Source organism: Bidens hawaiensis, unplaced genomic scaffold, assembly GCF_021521415.1.
Source record: "Bidens hawaiensis isolate Kalapana, Puna unplaced genomic scaffold, B.hawaiensis_p1.1 tig00041920_1, whole genome shotgun sequence".
Taxonomy (NCBI): domain Eukaryota; kingdom Viridiplantae; phylum Streptophyta; class Magnoliopsida; order Asterales; family Asteraceae; genus Bidens; species Bidens hawaiensis.
In genome coordinates this window covers 127,823-139,849 of record NW_027505753.1, presented here as the reverse complement: position 1 = coordinate 139,849, position 12,027 = coordinate 127,823, and the positions used below count along the sequence as shown (strand labels likewise).

General features: G+C 34.1%; 1 long non-coding RNA gene across 1 annotated transcript; it reads left to right on the top strand.

Annotated features, from left to right (window-relative positions):
• Positions 1-3,344: 3,344 nt before the first annotated feature.
• Positions 3,345-4,743, top strand: LOC143615145 (uncharacterized). The gene is made up of 3 exons (XR_013150414.1): positions 3,345-3,494; positions 4,393-4,640; positions 4,714-4,743. It is a non-coding gene; the product is annotated as an uncharacterized LOC143615145 (long non-coding RNA).
• Positions 4,744-12,027: the final 7,284 nt, after the last annotated feature.

Below are 12,027 nucleotides of genomic sequence, written 5' to 3'. Positions count from 1 at the left end.
AAGTAGAAGGTTCGGAAGACAATTGAGACCGGTGTTGAGTGAAAGGACTTTATACCATGGCCCACTACTCGATATTGGGTTGGCTCTAAATAATATTATTTTTTTATAAGTTTGATTTGTGTTGATAAATGAACTCACTAAATGATTTAAACTTTAAAGCATTTAACAGTATATTTGACTTATGTTGTTCAAAGAAGAAAAATATTTAATTTCTCATTTCTATGAACTAAAATTTATTACTATATCACTCCAAAGGTGTCTATATTTTCTTTTTTATTTACTTTCAAAACTTATTAGACCACCTATAGTGGTGGCGTTGTTGTCGCGTTTTGAATGAAAACGTCGGGGGCACCCCCCCAACAAAATGCTTAAAAGGCACACATATTCAAACAAAACAAAACGCTTAAAAGGCACACATATTCAAACAAAACCGTTATAAGGTTTAGAAGGAGGTAGGGATTATTAGAGTCGTACGACGGTGGATTGAAGGTAGGTTTTTGAGAGTTAAGGGGGTGAGTGAGATTGTTTGAGGTGTGGTGAAATGGTTGATAATGATATTATGGTGCTTGTGAAGGCTATGGGTTTATGTTTATGTTATTATTATGGTGATAGTTGTGGATGAGTTAGATGGTTGAGAAGAAGGAGATGGGTGAAGTATTGTTTATGTTACTTATATTTAATGTATTGTTTTTTATTTGAATGTAACTTTTATTTATGAGTTTGATGTATTTTTTTTTTAATTTTAATGTACTTTTTTTAATTTTATATTTAAACTAGGATTTAAGACCCGCGCTTCGCGGCAGGACTGCTAAATCGAACAAAAAAAGACAAGTAAAAACGTTAAACCATAAACTCGCTGCACGTCGACGCGAAGTCAGTTTGTATCAAGTTACGATATCAAAACTAAACAAAATAAATATAAGTTTCTATAATACAACAAATTAGCATACGTAGAACAAAAAAACCCGGCACGTTATAGCTGTGAACCAACACAAATTCAATTAGTATCAACAATACTAACACAAATTCGTAAACATAAATAGTAAGCCAAAAAAATTTTAGAGGGGACGTATCAAACGTTGAAACGCGGATATAAAACTATGCGATGAGATATTTCAAATCATGAAAAAAGTTTCGCTCATTGTAATAACGAACTATAAAAATATGAAAGCAAAGTTTAAGAAAATTGTTAACCAACAAACAAAACATGTAAAGCTGAATTTTGCCCATTTTTAGTATTTAAAAATATAGTTTGTTAAATATTTTAATTAATTAAAATGAAAAGTATAATAAAAGAAAGAAATATTAGTTAAGAAATTATAGCTATTGATTTAGTATTATAGTTAATAATTAATAAAATATTAAAAAAATGAATAGTAAATTGAATAGTGAATTTGTGTGCAGGGTTAAATCCTTTTTTTAATATATATGTTAATATGTAATGAATTATTATTTAAAAAGTAAAAAAGAAATGTAAAAGTGACTAGGCACGTGACGCATAATGCCCAGGGGTGGGGCATTATGACTACACCATCTTTTTGCCAAAAAACATAATTCTGAATGGTCGCCACATGACGCATAATGCCCAAGGGTGAGACATTATGACTACACATGATCTTAGCCAATTTCCAGCCTTACCCTTAAACACACGCATTAATAAACAATATTGATAGACCCAATTTCCAATGACACTATTGTCAATTGGTAAGAAAAAATAATAATCATTCAATCAACTTGAACTTTGTATTTTTCAAATCATGACATTTTTAATAAGAGGAAGAGAATATATGTTTATTTTTATAAACCTCTGCATTTCATTTTATTTCTCATCTTTGTCTTTATATTTTTTTCATTATTTATTTCTCTAAAACTTTTAGTTAATATCATTCTCGGTCATCATTTAATTGATTGCTTGAATTTTGGGTGGTTGGGAATGCTCTTAAGTTTTAATTTCATTGCGAAAACAAATTTCATTTAAACAAAAAATTAGTGACCAAATGGCTATGGATTAATGGAATTAAGGTATTAGATAAGACTTTGTATTTTTAAATGATGAAAGTTCACGTCCCATAATGGATAAAAATGTGTAATTTAGAAGTAAATCTATGAGTGCGTGAGTTATTTAAAAAAAACTATATTTATCTAATGTATGCGGCCTCTACATATTTTTTATGTGTGTTGTTTCACAACTATTAAAACATTCTGTTTGTGTTAAAAATTAGTTAATTTTTCGTTAAGGATACTATCATACTAGAGTTACTTTTGTGTTAGTTATATTGTTCTTGCAACATATGAAAAAGTCAAGAATGTCATTAGGTACAATAACAACATGAATTATTATTGGCTAAGGTGTCTTAGTTTGAATATCAAAATCTTATTTGTGTAAAGCAAAATCCTCTTGTTTCAAGATTATGATTTATTGAATGTAAATATTCACAAAAAACAAAGGCGGCTTGATGGTCGAAAACTCGAATGGGTCAAGTCAACTGTCAAAATAAGCTATGAATACCGGGACCACTATTATAGTTAGGCCCAAAAGCAAGGCCCATTTTCTAAATGTCATGTAGTAGTAGCTATCGAATGATTATACACCACTATGTTTTAATATTATTCAACATTTCAAATATATAAATCGTGCTCGATAAGGTAAGCTCTCAAATTCGCCAATACATCAATTTTACAACATTTGGTTCAGTTATTTTGCATAAAATAATTAATGTATTATTATAAACTAAAAATTAACAGTATAACATATACTTTAGGTTTGAAGAATTAACGTAATATTCACTTTAGAGCATTCTCAGCCCATTCTCTATATTTATGCGAGGAGTTTTATAAATTATATGGCATGGTTATGAGTGGTTGTGAGTAGATGAAAGAGAAAATGCTATATGAGAAAGTTAAATTTGGGGTTTCACTGTTCATACCGTATAATATTTTAATATTTTTTAAAAGTGATTGTGAGTGAAAGAGAGAAAAAATAATGATAAATGTATAAAAAAATATTATTTAATTAAACAAAAGAGAAAAAATACAGTGATTTTTAGTATAATTATATGATATATATTGATATATGGTAAGGAATGAGCTGGGAATGCTCTTATATTCCTTTCATTAGTCGACCCTTTTCTGATTCTTCAACAAATTATCTTAAGGGGGTGTTTGGTACAGAGAATTGGGGGGTGAGAAATGGAAATGGAAACAATTCTCTTGTTTGTTTACGAAAGAAAGAGGTGAGAAATGGAAATAAACCATTTCCATTTCCCTGATTTCTTTTCTCTAAAAAAAGCGGAGAAATCATTTCTTCAGGGTTTCATTTCTCACTTCCATTCTCTTCGGATTAACAGATCCCCTCTCATCGCTATCTCCATGAAACTGGTGGAGAGAGAAACAACAAACCCCAAGCCCTAAATCCAATCGAATCGGATCATCCAGTTCTCACCAACTGTCAAATGCTCACAATTTGCTCCCAATTCACACCGATTCTCGTTCCGGTGAGTGATTCTGTAACTGATTATTGTTCCAATGACCTAATTCCGCTTTGATCCGTCTCGATTGGTGATTGATTGTTAGTTGTTGTGATTGATTGTGTAGATGTGGATCTGAGTTATGGTGAATTGTTAGTTGTGCTGGTTTATTGTTGTTTTGATGATTAATTGATGTGCGATGAGTGATCTTATGGGGATTTTGATGTGGTTTTGTGAAATCTAGAGTGTGATAACGTAATTGATTGTGGATTGTTAAATTATTTATGATGTAGGTTGCTTTATAGTAAGAGTTTGTTAAAGGATGTGTGACATTAATGTGATTATTGCAACTTCAATGGCAGCTGAATGTTATATTCTGGTTTTTAGATGTAGCTTACTTTGAAATTGTACATCATATAATGTAATAATGCCTCTTGTAGCATACTGCATACTGAAACTAGTGAATTATTTGTCGGAGATAATTAGTCAAAGGTGGAATAAGGAGTGTATGGTTTTGTTATTACTATTTACAGTTCTTAGAAGGAATATATCTTACTGATTTAGTAATTTATGTGCATCGTCATCTTGAGCATATAAGTTCGAGTTAGTTTAACATTGAATGAGGTTTTGGGAATAGTTCTGTGATAGAAGCATATTTTCTTCAGTGGTTAATATGTTTGTTCATGGGAATTGTGCTCTATATAGGGACTTGATTACTGCTTTTTTAATGCTTAACTCTTGCCTAAAGAGGAAAAGTAATTAGATGTGTCTTGTTTGTGACCATGGTAATTTTACCCAACCTTGTGTGCAAAAAGGATGAAGATAAAAGTTAATGTATTTGTAGTGCATCTTCTTTAATTTTTGTTATTGTAGTGCATACCTATGCAGGTGTTATGTGAAACCTCATTGATTATTATTTTTTCAGGAACACATGTTTGTTGGTGAAATAACTTTGAGGGTCCCAAAAGTGTTTGTGGAGGGTGACATTCATTAGAATATTTGGTTCTCATCAGGCTTAAAATGGCCTCTTCCAGCCTAGGACATGGTGGAGTCGGTACATCAAGAACTGTTGGTGGATTTAATGAATCCTGTACTGCAATTGATCGGTTGGGAAGGGGAATGCTTGAGATGAGACTTAGGGATAAAGTGGAACGTGGCGATGACAAAGTGAGTGTAAGTATAATCGTTTTAATAAACAGTTAAACGAGTTAAAAATATATTCAAAAAATCAAGTTTATTGTTCCAGGATAGTGAACCAGAGATTGTGCATGGGGCGAGTAGTGAAGCTGGACATGTAATAAGGACAACAATTGGAGGGCGTAACGGTCAATCTGAACAGGTAGGAAGTGATGAGTTTAAAGAATTAGGTGGTCTGTTTTAGAATTTTGATATGTGCCTACGCATGTAAACGAACACGAACAAAGCATGTTTTTGCATGTTCGTTTAACTTTAACTGAACAAACTATTGTGCACTATGTTTTGTATGTGAATTGGTTTGATCAATGCATATTTTGGTTGGAATTTATGCATCTTTTTATATGTTTTTTATTTTTTAATAAATATTTGTTATGAAAAAAATACTTGTGCTAATGATAAAGTTGATATAATTCTCTGTTTATTTTCTATGTACCAAACAAGAGAAATGATTCTCAGCTATATTTCTCTACTGAAATCTCTGTACTACCAAACAGAACAGTCAATTCTCATTCTCCAGACCAATTCCCTTTCTCTGCAATTCCATTTCTCTATTCCATTTCTCTACAATTCCATTCTCTGTACCAAACACCCCCTAAAAGAAATAATTCAAATTCATATCTTAATAACTAAACTACAATATACGTGCAAACTACACGCACAAACACGCTCTTATTTCTTCACCTCTCACGTGATAAATTTAAGACAAATCATCATGAATTAAATAGAGTATGTTGTTGTGTGTATAGTAAATATTATTATTATTATTATTTTTTGGTAATCAGACATACCACATCTTCTTTGAACCAAATGGCCATAACATGGAGCACTAGTGGACTGTCTAGTCATAAAAGGTTTTAACCACCATCTTAAAGCATCATTGGAGTGAGGCTTTGCTTAGTGTTCTTTCCCCTTTCCTTTAATCCCACATAAGTAAGAACTGAAGGTGTCTGTGTAAACTTTGGTAGCACTCATTTTTTTAATCACTACAAAATCCAGCTTTTTCTCTTAAAAAAAGCTTAGCATCCCAATGTTGCGCTATAAATAGTGAAATCACATCGAAACAAATAGTTTTGGCAAAACTAGTTATCTGATTGACTGTATAAGTGACATGTCAGCCTTAGCCTTTGTCCACGAGGGAGAGGGCATTGTTTTATAGAAGGAAACACGTGATTCCATTAGCTCAAACGTTTTAAATATCATATTCAGTAAAGTAATTAAGATGAACGGCATCGTAACAATAAACTATACACTATACACGTCCCTATTAACTCTCACTTGTAATCTTCTATGTAAACACATGATTAAATAATCTAACTAGCCCTAAAACTCTAAAACTCAATAATAAAATGATCATAAACAAGCTAATCTTGTAGTTCTAATATTCGTTGCGAATGGCGAACGCTAAATGACATATCCTAACATCCACATCATCATGTCAACAATCACACCAGCCACCATCTAATTTGAAGCTTTGATGAATCCATCAAGAACCATACCTGGATTTAACTTGTTGATAATAATATCGTCATCTTTATAATTTTCAAAAACAGCAAAATCTTTTCTTCTGCACAAAATTCAAAAAATAATTAGCAAGCAATTATAATTAATTAGAATAAATATCATTTTATCATAATATTATCATACACTTGGCTCCACTTTAGGTGGTGGTGGCTTAGGAGGTGGTCCTTTGGTGGCACCGGTGGTTCCGCCTGCTTTATTTTCATCGCGTGCTTTAGCGAATATTACCGTGAATCCATCTGCAGATGAAGGGTTTTTCACATCCCATTCGCCGAATTTCGGCAATGGCTGAGGAGGTTGCTACATATGAAAATTAACACAATATATAAAACCCTATATTAAATTTACAATATCCGCAAAAGCGCGCTTTACATATCATATATATCATATAGGAATGAACTTACAGACGTCATAAGATGGTGTAGAAATGGATTGCTGAGAGAGAAGCATGCATGGGACAGACGTTGGAACAAACAACGTTAATCGATCTGCCCGTTTGGTTTTGTTTGTTTCAAAGAACTAATCAGACATTGATTCGTGTTTGTTTTATAAGATTCATTGGTCGGAATCCAACAATTCCAAGATGCCTATAGAATAAAAGATGAATTCTTTCTCTTTCTCGGTTTCATTTTTGAAAAAGGGTTTGCCAGATTGGTTTAATAATATTCAGACCAATATTAGACGAGGAGGTTAAACCTGTATTTAAAATTAAACTTCTCTTCACCGTAAGAATATTTTGGATTAATTATTTAAATTTGAGAAATATAAATAAAATATTTAAAAATATTGTTTTAAAGGTGTTTTTTTTTTAAAATACTAATCTGAATTGTTTTAAGATTTATATGGATGTAATTGTGGTCTAGAGATTGAATCAAGTTACTCATTTTGAGTTTATAAAAATAAAATACGTGTGACATGTGTTTTAAGTAGTATCGCTAATCATGTGATTCCATCATTTGAAATTTTGTATTTACGCTTTAGCAGGATGTGAACAAGAACTCTACATATTCATAAGGGCACATATTGTGGGCTTGAAGAGGTTGGCGCCCCTTACCATATCATCAGCCTCTAGAGCCTTAACACCATTACACAAGGGCTTTAAAGAGGCTTTAGCCCTTTTGGCGTGGGGCAAACTATGGACGTGGGGCTAGAGGTGTGCAAAATCGGATTTTTTAAAACCCGGAATCGGTTTTTTCATATCAGGTACAGAATGGGACCGGTTCCAGTCAAGAACTGGGTAGGAACCGAACCTAACCCGTTGGAATGATATGGGAACCAAGTGGAACCGTGTAGGGTAGGAAACCGAGCACACCGAGTTTTTTTGAATTTTAAACAATCTAGCCGTTAGGAACCGGTTCCAACGGCTATATAGCCGTTTTTGGATCGTTGGAACCGATTTTTAACCATATACTCCTTACACACATGCTATAAATAGCTTGGTGTGTGTAGAACTTGTTAAACCACTTTCAAAACTCTAAAACACACTTTAAATCACAATTAAGCTTTAACCGGCAATCAATAGCAAATAACGACGATGTTGTTCGTTTTTTAATGTGCAAATTAGATCTAGCTATCTCTCAAACCAATACCACATTTAACATAAAGCCCCCAATAAAACCCTTCTACCAAGCCTACATGGCGACACACGGAAGCACTTTTTTTATTCTTAGAACATCAACAACGTTAAAACTTTACAAACCGTTACATCAGATTATAATTTTTTTCTCAAAATTTTTTCCCACAACATCAAACCTTTACAAACCTATTAAAAATATAATAATTGTATATATTTACTGTATATATATGTGTATGTGAGAGAGGGGACTCATCACCCTGTCCGCGGACCGGTCCTTCCCCACGTACAACCCTTCGTCTGCGACCTTGTTCCCACAACGCATGCCCAAGCTCCTCCTCCACCCGCCCGTCCAAACCTCTTCCACATCCAAGCGCTGTGAATGCTCTTAGAGCTAGCCCCTACTAAACCCACATCACATGGTAGAATAATTAGTATAACAAGCTTTTTGTTAATTTAAACTATTTAATGTTATTTTATCATATTCAATATTTTCCCATAAGGCGTCTACATATAAGAAAAAAGATATGAATCCACCCATTAAAATTGGCATATTGCTTAGAACATTTAGCAACCACATATATATTATTATGTTAAAACATAAAACTAAAATTCATAAATCTAGCCGCCAACACGGACTAAAGAATAATATTATCCAAAAAAGTAATGTACATATATAGTTTGCACCATAACATAATAAGTCAATCCTTGTGAAACACGCACGCACGCACGCAAGGTTGACCAACAAAACCATCTTCTTCTCCAAGCAAGTTGTAACACCATACCAACCATTTCGTTTCCTCCTATAAAACGCTTCACACAATGCTTCTGCACCCAAAACCATCAGCTCACAGCCACATTTCCAATGAAGCGACAGGGCCGTCAACACGGCGTCGTTCCGAGCTACCCAGTCCGCCCCACTCCCTTACTTCATCAAAGATGACACGTAAAAACAGTGGATTCGGCTTCCCTCAGCGGTTTATTCACCAAAGTTTCAAAGAAGCCCACAAATCAGCCCAAATTCACTGGAAAATGTGGTGTGACACGATACCTCGGGTCTAGTATCCATTCGGTTTGTAAGTCCAAAGACAAGGCCAAGGGAACCGTGAAGTTGAGATCAGTTGGATCTCATGAGCGTCAATTGATAATTGGTTGTTGTCCGACTGGTACTTCTGTTGGGTTTTAACGGTGGTTCGGAACGAAAACGGTTAAATATTTTAGCCCGTTTTAGTTAATAATTTCGTTTAATAATTATTAGTCAATATAAATATACAAACTTATATTAACGAACTATGTAAAACGCAGCGGACGATTAAACGATTTAAACGAATTAAAACCGAAACCCAAAACCCGGATCCGATTACAACTTTATACGAGTACGAATAATCAAATAACAAACAACCATAGATTTAGTTTAGTTATTGTACCTCGGTTATCGAAACCGGGAAGACACCAAAGGCTAACGAAAAGAGCTAGGAATGACAATCAACAACCAATCGAGGATCCGACGACGGCGACGGCCAGCGGCGGCGGAGTCCGGCAGGTTATATGGCGGCGGCAGTAGGTGATGCGGCTCAGATCCGGCGGTTATAGAGGACGGCGGACAGCAGAGAACAACGACAACAACTTGCAGCAACCGTAGGTAACCGGAAACCATTCGCCGGAAAAACGTGATTCGCCGGAATCGCTTAAAACTCGCCGGAAAACACAGCAGGTCGCCGGAAACGAAGCAATCAGTTAACAGTGGCAGCGGACAGAGATACCGGCGGCCTGAGGAGGGCGGCGGTAATGAATCCGGTGGCTGATGAGTGGTGGCGCTTCAGGGAGGCGGCTGCCGGAAGTGGATATGCCGGAAACGGCGGCAGGCGGTGGTGGTTTGCTAGGTGGCGGCTAGGGTTTTTCTTGATGAAGATGATGATAGGTTTTGTTTGGTGTTGGGTTATCACATAATAATAATATTATCATATCCTATATATAGTAATATTATTAGGGTTTAATTAAATTAAACCAATTGGGCTTAAGCCCAATTAACCAAACAAAGCCTTTAATCATAATCCGGTCCATCTAATTGATTGTGTCGGGTCCAATTAACATTTAAGTGGGTTTTGTATTTCGTTACCCCCGGTGTAACTCATACCGGGTCACATTCGGGTCGGTCCGCATTGACTTGACCCGAACCGACCATTAAATCCAACAACTTCGTCTATCGACGCTTTGCCGTACTTAGCTAGAGATGAAGGGTGTGAAGATGAAGACGAATGTGTGAGTGATTATTGCGTTGGAGAAGGATATGAAAATGATGGATGGTATTAATTTGCTAGGACGGTTTCAATGATTTGATCAAACTAGACCATTAGTTTAAGAATTGACGGGGCGCCTAACCTGGGCGCCCTAGTGGATTCCTCTTTCGATCAAGTTGGATTTTGGGGTTCGTGAACCCAATACGAGTAGATGATTAATGCTTATTTTCGCGAGTTAAATACGTTTTCATTTTTATATATAAACAATCAATTAAGCTTTCAAAAAGAAATATATACCAAGTTCAGTTCTTTCTATCTTGAATCCAAACATCGGACAATCAGAAACAACATTAACCATCATGTATGGTTAATGGTTCACAAATATTACTTGTTGGTTAACCATAGTCTGTAGAACAATTTGTGTAATCATCTTGTACTTCTGTAGTTATGATTCTATAACAAATAATTAAATTATGGTTGTTATTTTTATGTTTATGGTTTGATTGTATTTTTGTATTGATTGTTTGATAACAATTGGGAAAAAAATTTGATTGTTTATTATTTATTATTCAGTTTTTAATTAATAAAGGGTGGTGGATGGATCGAACTCGTCTCTCCCAAGCTTTGCTTGGATTGGGCTAGCTCACCACCCTTGGTCCGGGCAGTGCTTTCGATTAAAGGTTAAGATTTGTGGAACCCGTGCTAATCAGATGATTTAAGGGCAAATTATTGTGACACGTGCTAATCAAATGATTTGAGGACAAATTATTGTGACACATGCTAACTGGTCACTGGTGTGAGTTGTTATGTGTTAAGGTCTCAACCCCATGTATTTTCATTTTACTGTTTTATTTTATGCAATAATAGTTTTTTTAAAAGCCAACTTTTACACTATTTAGTCTTTATCTTTGGGGTACTAGGCCGATGCTCCTAGATACTAAGCCAAATATACGTTGGTTTGCAATCTTAGTTTATCTTTTCTAAATAAGGGCTCAAAAACTACATCTTTTAAATCCTCCTATTAACCCATTATGAAAATAGATTAAGGGACACCAATACCGTTACCTATTATGATTATACTGATAGCTGAATTTGAAATATAATTTATGCTTGTCAGTTATTTTGTATATTAATTTTTATCTCCCATGTTATGAGGTTGTTTTATATTATTTGTTTTTAATATTTGTATATTTTTTATTTTAATTTTATTTATTGTAAAAAAGTTAATAATATACTTAAGATTTGATAATGAAAATGTTTCACAAATAACTGAGATGTTATAAGCCAGTTTAAAAGTTATCTGGGTTTGGTGAGATTCATGACCATCTTATTTTTTTAATATAAAGTTGTTTTTTAATTATAAATAATTTTTTTTTTTGTAAATTGGATATTAATTTTTAGTATATCCCATTATACTGGATTTTCATATCAAATATTTGGTGAGATTAATTTTTAATTTAATGAGATGTTATAACTCGTTTAAGGGCTATCTGGATTTAGTGAGACTCATATCCGTGAATTCGGGTCAAATTCATGAGAAACCTTTATTTACAAATAATGCAATCTGATGGCTTGAGAGAATGTAAGGAGCAACCAGAGAACTTTTAAATGTTTCGCTTATATATATATTTAAGATTTGTATTCATTTACATTAAAGAAATTGAAACGTTAACAAATTGTTAAAAGAAACAAACGTTATTTAAACTTGCCAAAAATCAAAAATTTTGATCAATGGAAGAACAATATCACCAATTTTTGTTAAATAAGATATCAAAGTGGATGATTGACTCATTCCATACTAGAAATAATAACAAGAAGTCCTTTGATAACACAAATTCCTAGTCGGTTCTCCTCGAAGTGCATTGAGGCGCAATTGTTGACTGAACATCTAGGGGTAAAGAACTGTTTCGGTCTGAGCGGCGAGAGCAATACCAAATCAAGGCGAACTCTGAATACTATTTATGACCTCCCCGAGAGGGAGCTGTAGAGTTAACTGGCCAAGAAAATTCTCCAACTCGTTGAGGTATAACAT